Below are 22,165 nucleotides of genomic sequence, written 5' to 3' on the forward strand. Positions count from 1 at the left end.
TGTTTGATCTGATCGACATAAGAGATAACAGACTTTTCAAATCTCCAGTCAAAAAAGTTTTTTTTTTTTCTCATTCCAGTCAAGTATACTGGCATCAAAGGAAACCTAACAGAATTCCATGAGTTATTGCTGCTACTGTTGACAGTGATGATTATGATGTTTTTGTTTGAGCACAATATTGCAAAAGAAACTCAACACAATCATCATTTCTATCCCTACTTCTAGAATATCTCTCTCTCTCTCTCTCTCTCTCTCTATCTATATATATATATAGATATAGATATAGATATAGATATAGATATAGATATAGATATAGATATCATTATTTGAATGAGTCACTGAAATGACCTCAAAACATATTTCAAGGAACTCCTAAAAGTTGTGTCCTCAATAAGAAAACTTCATTTACAGGGGTGGCGTAGTGGCGTAGTGGATAAAGCACCGGCCTTGGAGTCAGGAGTACCTGGGTTCAAATCCGGTCTCAGACACTTAATAATTACCTAGCTGTGTGGCCTTGGGCAAGCCACTTAACCCCATTTGCCTTGCAAAAACCTAAAAAAAAACTTCATTTACCAAAGCGAGCAGTATGTCAAAAATCCGATACTTCAGTTCTCTGAATTAAAAGAGGACATCTTTTCTCTTCCACAGGAAGAGATTCTGAGAATTTGAAACCAGTGATCAAGTTATTTTCCTCTTCTTCCAACACTTTATCATGGTAAACTGCCTCAAATTCTTTCAACTAATCATCATATGGCTTGGTTTACATGGTATTCTGATAGCCCTTCTCAGAATTTCAAATCCCTTTTTAACAGGTTTAGAAGTGAATAGAACATTCTGGTCTGAAGAGAGAGCATGTCTCATTCAAAATGATCATTAGACTTCTATCAATTTTCATTCATGTCATTTTTTTCCCCATACTTCATTCCTTGACTTTAACATAAACACAGCTCTCATATATGACTAGAAAGAATTCAATGTGATATTGTTAAATTAAATACTTTATTCTTTATCTGGTGTTGGCTAATGGAAATTATTCGGGAATTTGGATGATTATTTTGCTAGTCAATCACAAGAAAAAGAGTTGGAAAGTCCTAAGCTAGCAAGAACAATTTCCAGAAAAGTAAATAAGATTAAGAGTGGACTATTAAAGTAAAAAACAAAGTTGGAAAGATATGAGAGTATTAGGTAAAAGACAATAGGTCCTGTTTAGAGATGTTGAATTTGAGATTATAGAACTGGATCATAGAAAAAAGACTACAGCCAGTCTCTAACTAGATGTGGGGATGAATAAATAACTCTAGTGAGCATATACATCCCAATGATAATTAAAGCTGTGATTGCTAATGTAAACTCAGCTATAGCTGGGTGCAATAACGTAGAATGAAAAGAGAAAGGGGACCAGGAGGGTGGCTTGCAGGGAGAGGGATGCCTCTCATGGTTAGAGAATAAGGACCAAGAAAAATGGATGGGCAGAAAATTGTTAGCAGAGAGGAAGAGAACCAGGAAAGAGAAATAGCATAAAATAGTTTCAAGAAAACCTAGTTAGGTGAGAGTATCTTGGAGAAAATCGAGACTACCAAAGACTGTAACAGTTCAAAAGAACAAGCAAAAACAAGAGGACTTTACAATTTAGCAATTAAGAAACGTTTAAAATCCCTAATAATAAGAGAAATTTAATCAAAAAAATCTAAGAATTAATTTCATAAACTCAAAGTCGCAAGGAATTCAAAGATGAAAATAAACAATTTGGGTTTTTTTTGAAAGACCAGCACACATATATGTTATTAGAAAAGCCGTGAATCATTACTACCATTTTTGAAAGTAACATGGAATGATACAAACTAAAATGGCCATATATGATCTAAAGATTCCTTGATCAAGCATATACATTAAGAAGTTAAAGATGGGAAGACTTAAATAACTTTAACAGTACTGTTTGTGAGTAATTATGGACTGGAAAGTAGATGCCTTAAAATAGCAAACAAATAGTTGGACTTGAATATAATGGAATATCACCATGCCCATAAGAAACAATGTACAAGATGATTATAGGCAAAAGTGGAGAGACCTATATGAGTTGTTATAAATTAGAACAGAATCAAAAAATATAATGAATGAGTATAATAATTAAAATGTAAATGTTAACAATGTCAACGGAATAAAAATGAATGAATGTCATGAAACTGTAAAGAAAAAATTTGGTTACCAGAAAAAAAAAGAAAGGAACCTTACCACTATCACTTAGGAGGGGTAGAAGGGGGGGAGAAGAAAAGCTGTCCACATATGTAGAACAAGGAATTTATTATTATATTTTTCAATATATTGGCTACTTTTCTAAATTTTCCTTATCTTCCTTTTTTCTTCATTTTTTTATAAAGGATGACACTATGAGGAGGAGGGGAAGGGAAAGAGGGGAAAGATCAAGGTGATATAAAAATCAAAGTCACTGTTTAGGTGAGAAAACCTCAGACACTGGATGGGCTAGGGAAGAGCCCACCCTCTAAAGAAAGTTTTCTAATAACCAGAGCAGGCAACTTCCATTTGCTCAGGAATCTAAAACCTCTTTCTGTCACCTCACAGCTAGCCTTCTCTGATGAGAAGACATTAGAATTCAAGTGCCCTAGAGCCCTGAGTCTATCATTTTCTGCTCAGCCCCAGCCATTTTCAGAGAAAAGGCTATGAGGAGACAAAAAGGCATCTATCTACCCCCAAAACAACCATTTCTACTTGTGTCAGCAAAAGCTATCTTCTACTTCCTGCTGCCAGTCCAATCTCCCAATGCAGAGAATACTCTGTGCAAAAAAAAAAAAAAAAAATAGCAAGCCTCTCTTCAACTTCAGAACTTCATGTCCTTGAAAGTAGTTCACATTTGATCATATCCTTCACTTTTCCAATGATTCTGGCAGTTAGACAATGAAGTGGATAGAGCACTGACCTTGGAGTCAGGAGGTCAGGAGCTCAAATCCAACCTCAGATATTTGACTCTTACTAGCTGTGTGACCTTGGGCAAGTTACTTATCCCTGATGGTCTTTCATCCAGGGTCATCTCCAGCTGTCCTGATTCATATCTGGTCTTTGGACTCAGATGCTCTGGAGGAGAAAGTGAGGCTGGTGATTTAGCACAGCAACCCCTCACTCAAATCCAATTCACATGCTTGTCATGGTATCACCTCCCTGATGTTGAGGTCTTCTTTGAAAATGGAAAAATATTATTAGATCATCCCTCAGATCCCACTCACACCCCACTCCCATGATTCCTTATTCCCATCTCCTCAATCCTCCATCCCAAAATTTCATGTGAACTCTATTTAGCCTTCTACTGTGACCTCTAACTCTGTCTGTACTGTACTGTCCCAATAAATGAAAATAATATTATTAGATAAGACTTAACGCTCTAGGTTTTGCAACTGATCAGTTACGCAAACTTCTTGTCCATTGAAAATATCTATATTATATCTAACATAATGTATGATTGTTCAAACCTAAATCAATAAGGTTTTTACTAAAAAGATCAGGTACTTGATAATTTGCAATTGGCTTTATAACAACATAATTTTATCATGGCCTTCCAAGATTATAAGGATAACATCCTTATTATTCGATCAGATCTCTCTATGGGGTATAATCTGTACCTGAAACTGAAATTCACTTTAAATAACAATTTGCCAATTTTTTCACCTGTATTTGTTGACATAATTAAAGGTATATTTTTCCTATTTAAAAAAAAAGTCTACTTTTCCTTGTTCTGGTAGCAGAGTACCTGTCATTTGGAAAATAAATGTAACTCCACAAATCCTGGCATTATCCTAATTTGCCCACAAAAGAGACTCCTTTATCAACTTTAGCAAATACACAACACAAAAAACATACAAATGCATGCAGGAAAAAATATCTAATATGAAAAATATTTGACTGAGATATAGTAAATTCTAGCAAGATTCTTAGTTCATTCATTTCAACTATTTGAAAACTTTCAGGAGAAAGGTAGACAAAAATAATGATAGAATCAAAGGATATCTAGAAACTTAAAATCCTAAGTGAGGAGCCCTTTTGATCTGGATCTCAAAATGCTTTCAAGTCCAAGAACTCTCTCAGGAAGTCAAAAAATTCTAGCTAAAAGAGAATAGAGAACATAGAATGTAAATGTCACAACTAGAAGATATCAGAATATGGAATGCAAAAATTAGAAGGAAATTTAGAACACTGAACAAGAAACTGTCACAGGTAAAGAAAGTTCAAAATGTGAAAAATTAAGAGCTAGTAGGGATATTAGAACCTGAAAAAACAAAACTGAAAGAACATTAAATCATCAAAGAATATCAAGAACTGTTCTAGATGAAAATATTGCTATAAGAAATAGATGCTATTATCCGCATTTTATATATGAGTAAACTGAGATGGGGGAAATTAAATGACACCTTGTCCACAGAGGTAGCAAGTGGCTGAGATACAATGACAATATAGATATTGTTGACTCTAAATCCAATGATATATCCTATATTCCACCTAGACAGGATCATGGAAAGACACAACTTCAAACACTGGAAGGGACATTGAGATGATAAAGTACAATCCCTGGGGAAGCTAGATGACACTGGGTTGATAGAGCACTGGGCTGTGAATTAGAAAGACTCTTCTCCAGTCCAAATCCAGCTCCAGACATTCAATATCTGTGTGAGACTCTGGTCAAAACATTTTGCCCTAGTTGCCTCAATTTCTTATCTGTAAAATGAGTTGGAGAAGAAAATGATGTCACTCTAGTATTTTGTCAAGGTAACTCCAAATGGAGTCACAAAGAGTTGGGTACAACTGAAAAATGCTGAACAAGAAGTCCTAGACCTTCATCTGACAGAGCTGGACCTGAATTCAAGTCCATATGTGAAAAAAAAACTACTCAAACATTTCTGTAAACAGCTAAGTTTGCAAAGGCTCTCCAGAGCCTACATTTAGGGAAGAGCAGAAAGCATGTATATGAATTAAAAGTGCAGCAATTTTGACAGAGGTTAGGTAAAGAATCATTGTCACAGAAATACCCTTGAAGCAATTTAAATGTATTATTGTGAGTTAGTGAACCATTTATCAAAAAGACATGGTTTTAGATGCATTACATTATTTTAACCACTTTTAAAAAACCTACATGTAACTTCTGACTTTCACTGACCATTTCAGATGGGGAAAAATAACCTTATATTAAAGATGTTATAACCTTATATTAAATGCAGATAAATTATCCTCAGCATTTTTCGACTCCAAACATTGTTTGCAGAAACAATTATCCATAGCAAAGACTACAACGTGATAAATTTTTTCACTTCTTGATTTTACTCATTTTATCCTGCAGTCTGATACCTTACAATCATCATCTAAGGGAAGGAATAAAGTTCATTCTAATGTAAAACATCTTTCATTGGAAAGTCTATGTGATTAGCATCTTTCCCATCCTTCTAACTTTGTATCATCTGCAGAAAAGATGGTGGAGTGAAAATTCAGGAGAAACCTAGATTCCAGTGTCACTACAAGCACTAACAATAATTAGATGAAACCACTCTAGATTATTAGCATCGTATCTCTTCTGATTCGTGGCTGTAGTACAATGGTCTAACCAATGAGCTTCTCTGGGTCTCAATTTCTATAGCTTTAAAACATAATAGAGGCAACACAGAGTGAAGAAGAGCCAACCAAAGGGGGGGGGGGAGAAGGAGGAAGGAAAAATATAAAAGGAAAAAAGCACTGGTCAATGGTCTACTTTGTGCCAATAATTGTGCTAAGCACTTTACAAGTATTATCTCAATTGATTCAAGAACAACTGGGTTCAGGGGTAGTTAGGTGGTGCAGTGGATAGAGCACTGGCCCTGGAATCAGGAGGACCTGAGTTCAAATCTGGACTCAGACACTTAATAATTACCTAGCTGTGTGACCTTGGGCAAGTCACTTAACCCTACTGTCTTGGAAAAACCAAAAAAATTGGGTTCAAGACCCACCCCAAATACAGCCTATGTAATCCTGGTTAGTCATTTAATCTCAGTGTTGTAGAGAACCATCTTAAGATCATAAGATGCAAAGAAAGTTGAAAACTGCATTGACAAAATAATTCCCTAAAGAAATCATAGGTAAAATTCCTATCTCAATTTCTTAAGAAGATAGTATAATCTAAAACCACATATTATTATTAGAGCTTAGAGGGGTCATAGAAACCATATTATCCAATTCAATCATTGTCTAGATAGGCTACTGCTGGTACAATAAAAAGAACTTTATGAAAGAGTTTTTAGGTAGCTTAACCAAAATGAAATCCAGGTCTATATATAACACAACTATTGTCTGAAAATTCTTTTCAGACCTCCTTGTATTGAAGACTAGAATGGCATTCTTCTTTTTCTTTTTCTTCTACTTAGAGAATTGAAAGGTTCATTCTTAAGTAAGAGTAATTTATTAAGCCCTGGAGATACAAGATAAAAAATGAAATTGTCTTTGCCTTCAAGGAGATTACAACTTATCGAAAAATACATAAACATATATATTGATTTATAGATATATATTTCTATATACATAGAAATGGTACAGAAAAGGTGATTTTGGAAGGTAGACTCCTAAGTTGAAGAGAGAAGGAAAGATATTTGTCCTAACTCTTGAATAGGACTTGAAATTCTAAGAGGTGAAGAAGGGGATAATACATTTCAAGCATGGATTAGTGTGCAAATGCATAGAGATGGGACAAAGGAGTTCTATGTAGAAGGAATGATTACAAGGAAATGAAGGTAATTAGTATAAAATAAGGTTAAAAAAGGTAAAAGCTTTTAAATGCCAAACAAAATCAGTTTTATTTTACCCTAGAAGCAATAGAGAACTACTGTTGTTTACTGAGTATGGAGAGAGAAATGAACTGTTAATGTATTTGGAGTCATGGGCCAAAGATTGTATCATTCCTACTTCTACCAATCAAGTTAGATGTATGGTAACGGACAAATCCTCTCTTCTATCTGGGTATCAGTTTTCCAAATGATCAGTCAGTTCCTCTTTCACACTATTTGTAGCATTCACTGGTTCTGAATCCAGAGTATGCAGATAGCTTTCCTAACCTTTTCTGAAGGAATGAATACTAAAGGAAAGATTTACCACTCATTTTCTAGAAAGCAGTATCTCAGAGTAGAAACTTGAAGCAGATGTGGTTCAGGAATGCAGATCCATTCCCAGGCATATTTTTTTTGAAGTGAAGGAAAAAAACTGATTATGCAAAACACTCCAAATTTAATCTTCAGGTTTGTATTATCACAGGAAACCTGGGATGGAAGCATCCAAAGATAATTCACACTGGCCTATTACTTATTCTTTATCTCAATGGAATAAAGAGAGATAATTACTTTGGTGTGTCATACAAAAAGCTCCCTATCCCTGAGCCAGGGAGACAGTTGCAGAAATAAATTCTTTGAATTTAATGTAGACTAGCAGAACTCTCAAAAAATGGGCATTAAAGTTCATCATTTATTTTATTCCTCTACTAAGGGAACTAAATTATACAGAAGTAAAAGAAAACACCAGCTTAGGTTTTGTGATTTGTCCATAGAAATAGTTCCTATTGTAAAATTTCTTTAAAGAATTAATTTTAACAAGTTTGCTATTTGCCATGTTATGGCCCTCTGGAATAAACAGGCTCCATTTGTTTTGTTTTCTAATTGTTGCTTCTATCAGGAAAAAAAAAAGCAACTTTGCAATAATATTATCCTGAATGGGTCTGGTGTTTCTTATTTTCTATTAATATTTACCCCTGCAATCCTCTATTTCTTAAGATTTATGGGAGAAATGATAGAATAGATAATTAGAAACCATTTAATTCAACTCCCACATTTATACAGATGAGGAAACAGGTGAATAATGGTAATGTAATTTGTTTCAGTTTGCATTTAGTAAGTTTCAGAGGCATGGTTTGAACTCAGGTGTTTTTGACTCCAAATTAGATGCTTTATAGTTTATGACATTTTTCTTTGCTTCATTCTCTACCATTCTTAGTTATTTCATTAGAGCCTTAAATTAATGACTATCCTTTATATAATATTATCTATATATAAATATTATTTCATTTCATCCTCAAACAATGTGAAATGTATACCATATTATTATCCTCATTTTAGAGAAGAGGAAATTAATACAGGTAGAGGTCAAATGATTTGCCCAGAGTTACATATTGGAGATAGGATTTTAACTTGATTCTTCTTAAATTCAGATCTTTACTGACCTGACATCTACTTCCCTCTAAATTTTAAAGCTTAAAGGGACTTTATAAAATCTCAGTCCTGTTCAACCTATTTTTATTTTACAGATGAGGAAAGTGAGTCACAGGAGAAGTCTTGGTTCAGTAGACATTTTATAGAAATTAATTAACATGTAGAATACAGGCACCTTGTCAGAACTCTCTCTTTTTAATTTATTTTTTATTAATGATATTATTTCAGTTTTACATTTTTCTCGAATCTTGCTTCCCCCCCTCTCCCCCCCACAGAAAGCACTCTGTCAGTTTTTACTTTGTTTCCATGTTGTACCTTGATCCAAATTGAATGTGATGAGAGAGAAATCATCCTTAAAGAGAAGTCTAAGAGGTAACAAGATCAGACAATAAGCTATCTGGTTTTTTTTCCTAAATTAAAGGGAATAGTCCTTGCACTTTGTTCAAACTCCACAGCTCCTTATCTGGATACAGATGGTACTCTCCTTTGCAGACAGCCCAAAATGATGAATGAGCAAGTCCTTCAAGGTTGAACATCACTCCCATGTTGCTGTTATGGTGTACAGTGTTTTTCTGGTTCTGCTCATCTCACTCAGCATCAGTTCATGCAAATCCCTCCAGGTTTCCCTGAAATCCTGTCCCTCCTGGTTTCTAATAGAACAATAGTGTTTCATGACATACATATACCACAGTTTGCTAAGCCATTCCCCAATTGAAGGACATTTACTGAATTTCCAATTCTTTGCCACCACAAACAGGGCTGCTATAAATATTTTTGCACAAGTAATGTTTTTACCCTTTTTCCTCATCTCTTCAGGGTATAGACCCAGTAGTGGTATCGCTGGGTCAAAGGGTATGCACATTTTTGTTGCCCTTTGGGCATAGTTCCAAATAGCTCTCCAGAAGGGTTGGATGAGCAGAACTCTATCTCTTCCAAGCAGGTATACAAATGACTGTGATGATATAGATCAAAATAGTGGATGATTTAATAGCTGTTTGGTTGACCTTTTAAGGGCAGTATTTTCCCTCAGGGTAGTTGGAGACTTCACATTAAGTAGGTCTGTAAGTGTTGACTGCAGGATGGATTCTTTTAAGATAATGATCAGCCACTGTGGATGGGAACTTTTTGTTTGTTTACTGTCCTTTATGGGAGCTAATGAAATAGAGGACAAACAATTTTTGAAAAACTGTCTATGCATCAGACCTTTCCATTGATGCAAGAGTCTAAAATTTTCTTTCATTACTTCAACTGATCTTAGCAATTAGCTGTGTTTTTCAAAAACAGGCAATAATTTTATTTATCATGCTTACTCTCTCCCACAAAAAAACCCCATTTAGTATTGTAATGTCTTTTGAATGCTGGAAGAAATATCCTGGTTTCTCATTATTGATTGCAAAATGTTCTTGATAGATGAACAATAATACTTAGTTGTAAGGCATAACTAAAATTTAGCTGAGATTCAGCTAGAAATGTAAAAACATCAATGTGTGTTTGCTGTCGATACTTGGTCAAAATATTAAAGAAGATTCAGTTATTCAGATAATAAATATTTGAGGTTATTACTTGTGCCTTTCCACTGTATCTAGTTCTAAAGATATAAAGAAAAGCTAAATTCAGTCCCTGCTTTCAAGGAGACAACAAATAGATCACTAGGTTAAAAAATTTATTGAGTAAATTTAAGATAATCAACCAAGTAAAGGCACTCGAATTAATAGGGATAAAGGTGCAAACTTTACTTGGACTTGAATCATGCTATAACAGTCCTTAGATGGTGATAAGGAGTGAGAGTATTTGTGATCCACATACTGAGATAACTCTCAGAAGTTAATTCAATAATCATTTTAAAAATGTACTAAATGTATAGACAAAGGCTCCAGAAATATAGAGATAAATATTTTATAATTATAATTCTTACACTTATGTAATTTGAGCTCTATAGAGTTATATGATTCTATTAGAAATAATGGTGTTACAAAATGTTGTACAGAAGACAGGTAATTAACTTTAACATAGGATTGCTCAACCTTTTTTGTGTCCGCAGCCCATTTTGCAGTTTGACAAAATCTTTCGATGTCTTTCTCAAAATCATGCTTTAAATGTATGAATGACATGGGATCATAAAGGAAACTATGCTGAAATACTGTTGACCAAATATTTAAAAAAAATTATTGAGTCCATGTTAGGAATTCATGATTTAGAGATTATCCTTTTTATAGGCATCAGGAGAGTTCCTCAGGTCCATTTTATTTTGATACAATGGTTCCTACACTGTGGAGGAGGGGATAAGAATGGAAGATTGATGTATGATGACTTGTGAAAATTAGGAAATGATTTTATGAATTTTGGAGGAAGAAATTTTATATGTAGTTTTTGCAGCTCCTACTTATCTGCATTTAAATAAATAATCATTCATGTGATACACTTTACAATTTTGTATTTAAGGGAGGTAGTCCCTCATGTGATTCAATGAATGATGCTATCACTCTCATGCTTCATTTGCTATCTCTTTACAGTGTAATATTCAGTTTTCCTTTTGAGTCTGTTCTGAATCAGTAATATTTCTGCCCCAGCTGTATAAATTAAAATGGATTGAGCAGGAAAAGTGATTTTTCCTCAAGAAAAAAATGAATAGCTACTCCTCTAGAGCAGGAAAAAAAAAACTTTTGGAAGAAAAATTGGGAAGACTGCTTAAACAAACTCTACAAAATGAACAAAGATGTTAAACTAGGCATATTATATGAAAGGTTTTCAAGGACTTTCATCAAATTTGTCAATTTAAAGAATTAGATAGCTATTGGGGAACAGATTTGGATCACACTCACCATACATCCAATATAACATACAATCTTTCTCTTTAAACCCTTAAGTTTGTTGAACATAAGGTCACAAATCCATTGATCTAGGAGCTTAAAGACTTAATAACATTTCCTTGGCTTTTTCTTTTTCTTCATCCCTATTTTCAATTACTTTTCAATCTAATCAGTTCTAGCTTCATAACATCTCTCCCATTCCTCATCAGCAACTTTTATCCAACTAGAATGCCTCCCAAATTTTCCAGTTCCCTTTGAAGTTATGTCTTTCCCTATTAAAGTGTGATTTCCTGGAGAGCAGGGATCGTGTTGTTTTCTTCTATTTATATTTCTCCCTGTTCCCTTGTTTTATCTTTAAATTGTCCTACTCTAGGGGTGGCTAGGTGGAGTAGTGGATAGAGCACTGGCCCTGGAGTCAGGAGTACCTGAGTTCAAATCTGGCCTCAGACATTTAATAATTACCTGGCTGTGTGGCCTTGGGCACGCCACTTAACCCCATTGCCTTGCAAAAAAACAAAAAAAAAATTGTCCTACTCTGTCTCTCTTTCTACACACACACACACACACACACACACACACACACAGTTGAATTATCCTCCACATCAGTGTCTCTATTTCCATTCTCATCCTTCTTTGCTCTGTTTTCTACACAATTGCCAAAAGTATAGGTCTAGGAGTGGCTAGGTGGCGCAGTGGATAGAGCACCGGCCCTGGAGTCAGGAGTAGCTGAGTTCAAATCTGGCCTCAGACACTTAATAATTACCTAGCTGTGTGACCTTGGCCAAGCCACATAATCTCAGTGCCTTGCAAAAACTTAAAAAAAAAAGTATTGGTTTGACCATGTCCATGACCCATAGTCTTTTCCTGGCTCTCAATGTAAATGGCTATCTTCAATCCCATGGAGAATATTAGGTTGAAATGAAACTGTAGGAATGAGGGTTATTGTTGAAAATACACAGGGAAAGTTATTCTGAGAGAAGAAAGGGTCTTACCTGTTTCCCCAGAGTATGTGTGATGGATAGATCTGAAACTGGGCTTGAAAAACAAGTAGTAATTGCAGAAAGGGTACTGCCTGGATACTTTGGACAGGGGATTTCTTTTGCCCTTTACTAGTAAATATTTATTCCTGCCTCTAAAACTAGTACAATTTTGTGTAAATCATTTCTCATTCATATTTTCCTCAATTTGAAAACTGGGAATCTTGATTTTGATTGTAAACTTTCAAATAAAATATTAGCTCATTCATTTTGACTATTTACTACCTTTATTTATTCTTAATGATTCCCCAAGTTTATGAAAATCTTGATAAGTTCTTGAGTTTTTAGTTGTGCCTTTACTATCATACTTTAAAACAAAAATGTCTTTCCCTACAGTGAGAAAATAGATATTAAGGTGTTTGATCTGTGATCACTTATGCCTGCCAATCACTTTTTAATGATACATATTATCTTTTAATTTGGAGGTCTGGAGTAGTAAAATCTCTTATGATATCACTAGGTGCAAGATAAAGGAGATGAGACAGGGTAGAAGGAAAGACTTCTATATAAAAATTTCACCTTATTTCCTGTTCTTTCTAAGAGTGCCTGGATCCAAATATATTTAAAACCTGGTTCATACATTAAGTTTCTTTTGTTGAGTGGACTCAGATTGGAAGTAATGCTAGTTAACTTTACACTGATAATGAGGGCTCAGAAAATGAACTTTGAGATGCTGAGAATAGCTACCTTTGAAGTTTTTGTTGTAGCATTGTTCAGGAACTGATTCTGGTTCCATGCTTAGTTGTTATTACAAATAAACTATAACAATAACAATAATAATAGAATATTATAATGAAAGATCATAGTTAATGTGTCATTAATATTTTTCTGATATTATCTTAATTCTTGGGGAGGGAATTGCTGTCACTATCATTTTATAGACTAAAATCATGTCAGTTAACTACCATGTACTTCTCCTGGGGGTTTAGTCTATATGCAATTCAAAAATATCCCTTTTGATAGTTAGTTTCTTTTGTTTTCCAGATAATCTATTTTCATCCTTGAATATTTATTGCTTTTATATTATTACACAATTTAATACTAACATTAACTTTTTCAAATGCATTCATTATTGTTAAAAATATTTAAAGATTCACATTACTTTCCCCTATTGATGTGAAATAATTAATAGGTATTTTCTAAAATGGCTTGTACATGCTTTGCTTATGCTTTTGTTTTGGATTGAACTTCACTGAGAACAGCCCTAATTGAATTTTGGTTCTGGGTGCAAATTCTTGATAACTTGCCACTAATAATGGAAGCACATGGCCTGATTTTTGAATTCAGATCATTAGAAATATGAAAATTGGATTTATATAAGACAATCTAATAAGAGAATTAATGATGCGTGATATAATTAGATGAAGTAGCACATATACATGGCTCACCATGGGAATAAGACACTACATAGATAATATATCTGAATAAAGATAATTATTTTTACTTATTGTAATAGCAGATCGTAATTATTTTGAATTATTCTTGTAATTGATAAGCAAGTACCTGTTGATCTTTTATAGGGAGAGTCTAGTTATTGTTTATATTGTTTTCACATTTTATGGTTGTTACTGTCAAATAGATAATAAAATTTTTTCTTTAGTTTCATGCTTTTCTACTAATTCTATTCAAAATGTTATTTTTGTTTAAAATTATTATAATGTATGTGTATGTTTTTTAGAAATATTGTCTGAATGAAGTAAAAATATCATATTTTACATCAAAATATCCTAAATATATCCTTAGAGAGATAGTATTGGATAGAATTTAGCATCCTGAAATCAGAGTTGGTAAGACCTGAGTTTAAGCCCTGCTTTTGGCATATACTCACCTTTTCAACCTATTTAAACCTTTTTAACTCACAGTGACCCTTGAAAAAAAATTAAGACAAAGCTATTTAATACATCTTAAGCTATATTGACAAAATGTTGTTACATAGCAGCTGCTATTTGTACCAATGAAATCATTGCTATGTGGGTATAAAAAAAAGAATAAAAACAATATTTGGACAGCCTTTATGTTTTATAGTGTACTTCGACATACATTATTGCATTTCTTCCTTTCTGCAGAGAGGCAATACACCATGTTAGATGGAGGTCAAACCATAATATTGTGAAATGGGTTTGCCTTATAGCACGTCTGGCTATAATGGCATAGAATTGAATGTAATGTTTCACTATTTCTCTGTATTTTTTCCTTAGGAATTTCTCTTATTTATCTGTCTCCAGGTTGTGTTAATGACAAATAGATATATTTGTAATTTTTCTGTATTTATGAATGAAAGTGAAAATATAAGAGGTAGACTCCTAACTATTCTAATTAAGGTTTATATTTATCCTAAAAATATTAAAAAGCACCTATCAAATTTTCTCATTTTTCCTTATTAATAGCGAAAAGATGGCATAACTCACTTTGCCCTCAATTTTTCAACCAAAAGAATCAGGTTGATTGGGGAAAAATGCAAAACTTTGGCTCAACATCTAAAGAAAACCTCTCAGAAGTCATCTATTTGCATATGCTTCATCTATCTCTCTGTTCCACTGAGCTCCTTCATACTGACCTCCAGTGCATGTGACAGCAGCTTCAACAGAGGCGAGTGGTCTCTGTGTGAGAAGACCCAGACCTTCTAAGATTCATTACCACTTTCCTTTGATCTGCTTTTCTTGTCATTAGCATCACTAGCACTGCTTTACACCTTCAAACAACCACATAATTATTTTGGAAGGCTTTATTAATATTCATACCTTTTGTCTCAAATCTTTCCATTTTGCTCTGTCATATGCCTGCTTTATGCTTTCCTCGGTTCATTTTATCCATTTGTATTTATGAATTTCAGTTGTATCTCATGTGTATCTACACCCATCCATTTTTTATCTAATTCCTATTTGTTTTAATCCCAGACTCTGTTTTGTGTGTCCTGATAGCATCCCAGTGATACCGATTCCTTACATTGTTATATTGGTTATTCCTTTGCCTCACTAGATTCCAGGGCAGTTCGGTAATGCAGTGGATAGAGCACTGGCCTATGATTCAGGAGTTCGAATCTGACCTCAGACACTTGACTCTAATTGTGTGACCTTGGGCAAGTAACCCTGTTTGCCTCACATCCAGGACCATCTGATTCATACCTGGCCACCAGGCTCAGATGACTCTGGAGGAGAAAATGAGACTGATGACTTGGCATAGCACCCCCTCACTCAAATCCAATTCATGTCATTGTCATGGCATCATTTTCCTGATGATGTGGTCTTCTTCAAAAATGAAGAACAAACATTATTAGACTCCAGTGAAGAACAAAAAAGTTATATTATTTATTAGAACCCACAATTTCTAAACCCCAGTCCAGAGTTCTTTTGATTAGCCTTAACAACTAAATGACAAGAACAACAATTCAATATTTCTACTCCCCATTCTAATATATTGCTCACATTTATAAGTACACAGAATTAATCAATATAATGTAATGTTCTTTTAAATTAGAAGTGAAGATATGTTCCCTCCAATTGTGAAAATTTTATCCTATATAAAAAGATTCATATATGTAAATTAATTGTAAATTCTTCCAGACAGCATAGAATTACATTTTAATTCTTTTATCAGGGTTAGATGTCTCAGACTGTGAAATGGGAGTCAGAAAACTGGTTCAAATCCTAGATGTGCCTCTTCTCGGTATCTGGAAAGATAATTCCCATTTCTCTGACTTAGATAACTCTTTTGTTGAATGACTATGCTAAGTTAAAAGTCTTTGAGGATCCTTCTATTTCTAATGCAAGAGCATATATGACCATCAGTGCTTTGTAGATATAAAGGAGTATGAAGAATGAAGGAATTGAATTCTAGGGTAGTCAGGATTCAACTGTATCCTGGAAGCATGATATAAATATATATTTTTCACATTTTTAAAAGATTTTATTTATTTTGAGTTTTACAATTTTCCCCCTAATCTTGGTTCCCTCCTCCCACCCCCCCACCCCACAGAAGGCAATTTGCCAGTCTTAACGTTGTTTCCATGGTATACATAGATCTATATTGAATGTGATGAGAGAGAAATAATATCCTTAAGGAAGAAACATAAATTATAAGAGATAGCAAGATCAGACAATAAGATATCAGGTTTTTTTTAAAGGTAATAGTCCTTGGTCTTTGTTCAGACTCCACAGTTCTTTGTCTGGATACAGATGGTATTCTCCATTGCAGACAGCCCCAAATTGTCCATGAGTGTTGCACTGATGGAATGAACAAGTCCATCAAGGTTGATCATCATGAAGCATGATATATATTAATCTGATGCTTGAAGGCTGAGTAGAATTTGGATAGTTTGAGGGAGAAGAAACAGAGGAAACTTTCCAGTCAATGGGGATAACTTTAAGGAAAGCAATGAAAGTAAGACAACTTGCCCAAAGTTAGTCATTCCCTGGAATTCTCTTTTCATAACATTCTCATGCTACTGATTTTTTTAAATCAAATTCTCAGAAACTAGAAATCTTTAAGCAGACTGGATTATTCCTTCTTTAAGAAAAATGGTAAGGGGTAATTTCAAAGTATATTTCTGGTGATATAAATTCTATGAATCTCTTTAAATCTCAACCCTATAAGGAAAATATAATTACTATTGCTGTAGACTTTCATATGATTAAAGGTGAAGGCACTGGGAAATTTCTCACTTCCCTCTTTCATTGCCCCCATTTAGAAAATCTGAAAAACTTAATGTTTAATTCTTTCAGTGTATAGTTACTGACTTCTCTGAAAGTACACAATTCCAAAAACCACAGGAACATTTTTATTTCTATGTCAAAGAAAACAGCTAGATCTCCTGATGGTGCTTAGAGGACACAATGAATAAGGGACTGTTCTATGAAAATAGATCCACTTTTTAGTACTCAAATGTTTATTTATCTTGGTAAGTGACAATACCTCCCCTTTTATATTTTTACAATTTATACACCTAGAAAAACCAAAGTCCCTCTTCTGTCAAATTTGTTTTATTCTTTGTTTTGGTTTCTTTTCTTACTCACTTTGGTTGGAACCAGAAACTCACACTCTATGTCCTCCTTGTCTAGACAAGGTTGCTGTTTCACACTGAGATATTGTTTCTCTATAATCCAATATTCTTTCCTTCCTCCCAAATTAGGAAGTCTACTTCCCATTGGAGTGAATATACCAGTTTGAAACTTTAAAAAACTGCTAAAATTTTTCCCTCTATACCTTAAGTCCCCTGTGTCTTCCTTTGGATGATTGTGGGGTTATTACTCAATTTATGCTAAGCAGATTCTTTCCAGGAAATCTATGGAAAGTTATTTTCCCCTCTAGCATTAATGAACCCTAGGACTGTGGAGATAGAGACAGGGAAAACAAATTCCCACTACAGAAAACTAACTTCAAACTTTTTTCAAGTTTATTCAATTTTTTTTCTTATTGCCTGTTGAAATACAGGTTATAGTAGTATAAGCCATATCAAGTCTCAGACTCCTTATTGCTGGATTTAATGACAATGCATAGCTAGATCTCTTACTTATCAAAACTAATAGAGCTTTCTCCCCAGTATTTCCATTACTCATTACAATGTGGTTCATAAAAAGCTTCCCTCTACTTCTAAAAGGATGAGAATTTTATCTCCTAGCACAGTGAACAATTGAGACAAAGGAATAAAGGTTGTAGAAACACAGGTTTGTGTTTTATCCAGGGCAGGGAACATATGAAGTGTTTTCTCATTTTGTTTGGTCCTTTAAAGGTAGTGAAAAGCACCTTCGCAAATGACATTTATCTGTGGAAAACCGACTTTGTTGCAGAAATAGTGAAATTTCTCTGAAAGGGAAAGCAATTTCTTATGAGCAAATTGACAATTTTGACCCAGGCTGTCTTGTAGTTTACCTTTTCTTCTTCTGTCTTAGTACAGAAAACTCCTTGCACTGTCAGCAGAAATAGAAATCATTTTGTTAAAGGTGAAAGGCAAAGTTCTAAAACTTACTAACTCAGTTTTAGGGAATATCCACATTATGAAATCAATATTATTAATAATATCATACTTTAATATGTGGGGGTTTTACATTATAACAGGGAAAGCAAACATAGTGAGGAATCAGAGAGCATAATTCTTCAGGCATCAGGGGATGTGGTGGGACAGTGATTCACCTAAAGAGTTATGGATGCCACAAACTTTAAAGGATTGTAAGGTAAACCATGGGGGTGGCATGAATAGTCCTTTGATGGTTTGAAAAATACATTTCCTAGGAAGTTAACCTTGCTTTACTGCATATCAATATCCAGGGAGAAAGCTCTATTCCCTCTATGCTAGTATGACGCTCCAGGATTACTTTGGAGAATTAACAATATCAATTTGGTGGATAATGTGAACTTCAAAAGACCTAATATGGAGTGCCTTTAGATGTGATGAGGAAGAGTTATCTTTAATTTTTAACCCAATTCTCAGGAGAGTCTTGTTCCCATAACATATCATTGACTAATATATTGAAGGAAACATTTTTATGTTCCAGCTTTAGGCCATGGGTAGAATAGATTTTTTGAAAACAGAATATTTGCTTGCTTCTCCACAAAGTTTCTGCTTCATGCTGGAATGGCAGTTCTCTTTATTGCAATGGTGAAAAGCCACTAAAAGAGAAAATGAAGTAGACTTTGTAAACATTTCCATTAAGGTCATGTCAGTATAATATCTTTCTCATGAAAAACATAAAGAACATTGGAATAAGGTTATGAATTATTATTACCTTTACTTAAAAAGTTCTAGGGCCTTGGGTCATTCATTCAGAGGAAATAATATATTCAGCACATCTGCTGGATTTATTTCTTAGCTAATCAAATGACACAAAAAATAATTACAGTTTTCTGATATACTTAGGTAGAAATAGAATAAAATGGAACAAGTATTTAACATTTGTTTTTTTTTATAAAAATGCTTCAATTAGAAATGCTTCTATAAATTCTGGAGGTATTATTTGGGTCATTCAGGATCATGATGAGGTTGGAAATTCATTCCTTTTTTTGGCATTGCATAGTTCCCATTTTGGAAACTTAAATTTTTATGTCAGTGAAATCTTTTTTTTTTAGGGTTTTTTTTTTTACAAGGCAATGGGGTTAAGTGACTTTCCCAAGGCCACACAGCTAGGTAATTATTAAGTGTGTGAGGCCGGATTTGAACTCAGGTAATCCTGACTCCAAGGCTGGTGCTCTATCCAATATGCCACCTAGCCACCCCACTATGTCAGTCAAAAAAGATCTCATATTGAGAGCATGAGAAAGGAAATAGTGAAATTCATGAAACATCTGTCAAACTCCAAATGTCTCAGTTATCATATAATACATAACTAGCACGGTTTGGAAGTCAGGTGATCTGGTTTCAAATCCAAGTATCTGATGATTTGATCATTCTGCTTTTTTTCACTAATAGAATGCTGATCCTAGTGCTTCAAGTATTCATGTGTTCTGCCATCTCCCATCAGTATTACTTACTTTCCTAATATACATAGAGAACAATATAGTTATAAAATAAAAATCTATAATTTTAAAATTAAATTCATTTTTGAACAATTTTGATGTCTCTAGAGATTGAGGTCATTGGTTATAATATCTGTCTTACCCTCTTTTATTTTGAAATGTTTGAAAATTCACATTTCAAAGACTTCTGGCCAAGCTGGCAGAGAAGACAGGCACAGTTTTAAAATCTTCTGATATTTCCCCATATATGATATGAAACAAACCTCTTAACAGATCAACAAAACCCAGAAAGAAAAGCCAGGAGAAAGAACGTCTACCTCAGGATTTGTCTTCCACAGTTGTGGGTGAGTCCAAGTGCAGAGGCAATATCAGGAGCAGATCAGCCTGATTAGTCCTCATGGTTGGAGTCCAAGAGCCTGAGAGCCTGAGGGCCCGAGAACGGGACCTGCCTTATCAGCAGTGGGGCTAGAATCTGGTTGACCATGGTCAGCTAGGGAGCAGAAACATTGGTGTTGGCAATGACCATTTGGAGCTTGCCGACGGGGCTGGGGGTAGAGTTCCAGTGCAGGAGATTTGCAGACATCATCCCTGGGTGCCTCTGGTCAGCGGAGCTCCGAGTCCAGGCCTCCATTTCCACTGAAGCCTCTTCCCAGAACAAACACAAGTACAGAAATTCTGCCCCAGGTGCATGTGTGTGAGCAAAAGAACCACCTCATCAAACAACAGGGAGAGGGATGACCTTACCCCAGGGTTTAACCCACCATTAATTGAAGAAAAAAGTATTAAACAGCGTCAATCACTCCCTCCAGGCTAAGGGAGTAGGCCTCAATTGAGGTCACAGACACTCTAGAGAAAGCAACCAGCACCCCCTACTGGCCAGGTGGATAAATTACACTCAGTGAGCAAATCTTCTAGTACCCCCTACTGAAGAGCTAGAGATATTACACTCACTGAGTAAAGCTTCTAGGGATTCCAACACAAATCCTCTGTGAACCAGCCCCTCCCTACCTCAAAATCTTAGCAAAATGAAGAAAGGTCAGTTCAAAGGTGGAGCCATAGAAAATTTCTTGGAAGGAAAACACCCTAACTCAGAGTGACTTAGAAAATATGAGGAGAATAAGATCTGGTCTCTAGCACAGAAAGATTTCCTTGAAGAAATAAGGAAGGAGTTTAAAAATCAATTGAAAAATTTGGAAAAAGAAAGCCAAGAGAAGATTAACACCTTGCAACAAGAAAACAAATCATTGGAAAATACAATTGGACAAATACAAAATGAGAATAATTATCTTAGATCCTCAATTGGGCAAATACAAAAAGAAAATAATTCTTTCAAAACCTCAATTGGTCAAATTGAAAGCTATTTCAAAAATATAATTGGCCAATTGGGAAAGGAGTTGCAAAAGGTAAATGAAGAAAACTCCTCTATAAAAAAAGAATGGTGTCTGCAGAAACTAATGACTTCATGAGACAGCAAGAGCTGATTAAACAAAACAAAAAAAATAGAAGAAAATGTAAAATACCTCATCAGCAAAATCACTAACATCAAGAATAGATCGAGTAGGGACAACCTGAGAATTATCGGTCTTCCTGAAAATATTGAACAAATGAAAAAGCCTAGACTTAATATTACAGGATATAGTGATGAAAAATTGCCCTTATATCATGGATCCAGAGGGCAAAATAGTTATTGAAAGAGTACATCGATCCCCCTCCAGGAAGAGATCCTAAAATGTTGTGGCCAAGTTTCAGAACTATCAAATAAAAGAGAAAATCCTGGTAGTAGCCAGAAAGAAACAATTTAAATACCAAGGAGCCATAGTAAGGAATTATGCAGGACCTGGCTGCATCAACATTAAGGGATTGAAGGGCCTGGAACAAGATATTCTGAAGAACAAGGGAGCTTAGAATGCAGCCAAGAATCCACTGTTCCGCACAGATGAGCCTTCTTTTGCAGGGGAAAAGATGGACATTTAATGAAATGAAAGAATTCCAAATTTTCCTGATGAAAATAACAGAGCTAAATAGAACATTTGAACATCAAACAGGAGGTTCAAGAGACACAAGAAAAGGTAAAAAAGCGGGGGCGGGGGGTAAAGAAAAAAACTGCTATCCAATAAGTTGAAACTGGCTATATCCCAGCATGGGGAAAAAGATTCTCATAACTCTTGAGAACTGTAACTCTTTTTTTTTAAGAAATCAAACAATATTTATTGCATACCACTGGTAAACCCATTATACTTAATACAAGAGAAATTTTAACATTAGTGACATGTTTAAAATTACTGGAAATGAATATTCCTGTTGTCTAGTATGGGTGAAGAATGGACAGTCTCAATTATTAATTGAATATAATGAATCTGACTCAGACAAGCAACCTTTGCATGTGAGGAGTCATCCTGATTGGCCTTGGATATTTTTAAAAGATATAGTGCTTTAACTATCTAATCTAGGATCTATCCCATCAACTTAATTTCCTTCATCTAATTTCTTTCTTTCAAAAATATCTCCTTTCTTTCCAACCTTGTGGATCCCAGAAATCTTCTTTCAGTCTTAGTTTTTGTAGTGCCATGACAAATATGAATATTGCTCATTTTTACATATACTTCCAACTTTTTTAATCCAATCTAGCCTGTTTTTCTTTGAGCCT

At 34.6% G+C, this 22,165-nt stretch overlaps 1 protein-coding gene across 4 annotated transcripts in view; it reads left to right on the top strand.

The window, feature by feature from the left end:
• The window catches only part of FSTL4 (follistatin like 4), an 821,307-nt gene that overhangs the window by 164,783 nt on the left and 634,359 nt on the right, over positions 1–22,165 (top strand). The gene's annotated exons all lie outside the window — the stretch shown is intronic.

The sequence above is a fragment of the Macrotis lagotis genome, chromosome 1, assembly GCF_037893015.1.
Source record: "Macrotis lagotis isolate mMagLag1 chromosome 1, bilby.v1.9.chrom.fasta, whole genome shotgun sequence".
Classification (NCBI taxonomy): domain Eukaryota; kingdom Metazoa; phylum Chordata; class Mammalia; order Peramelemorphia; family Peramelidae; genus Macrotis; species Macrotis lagotis.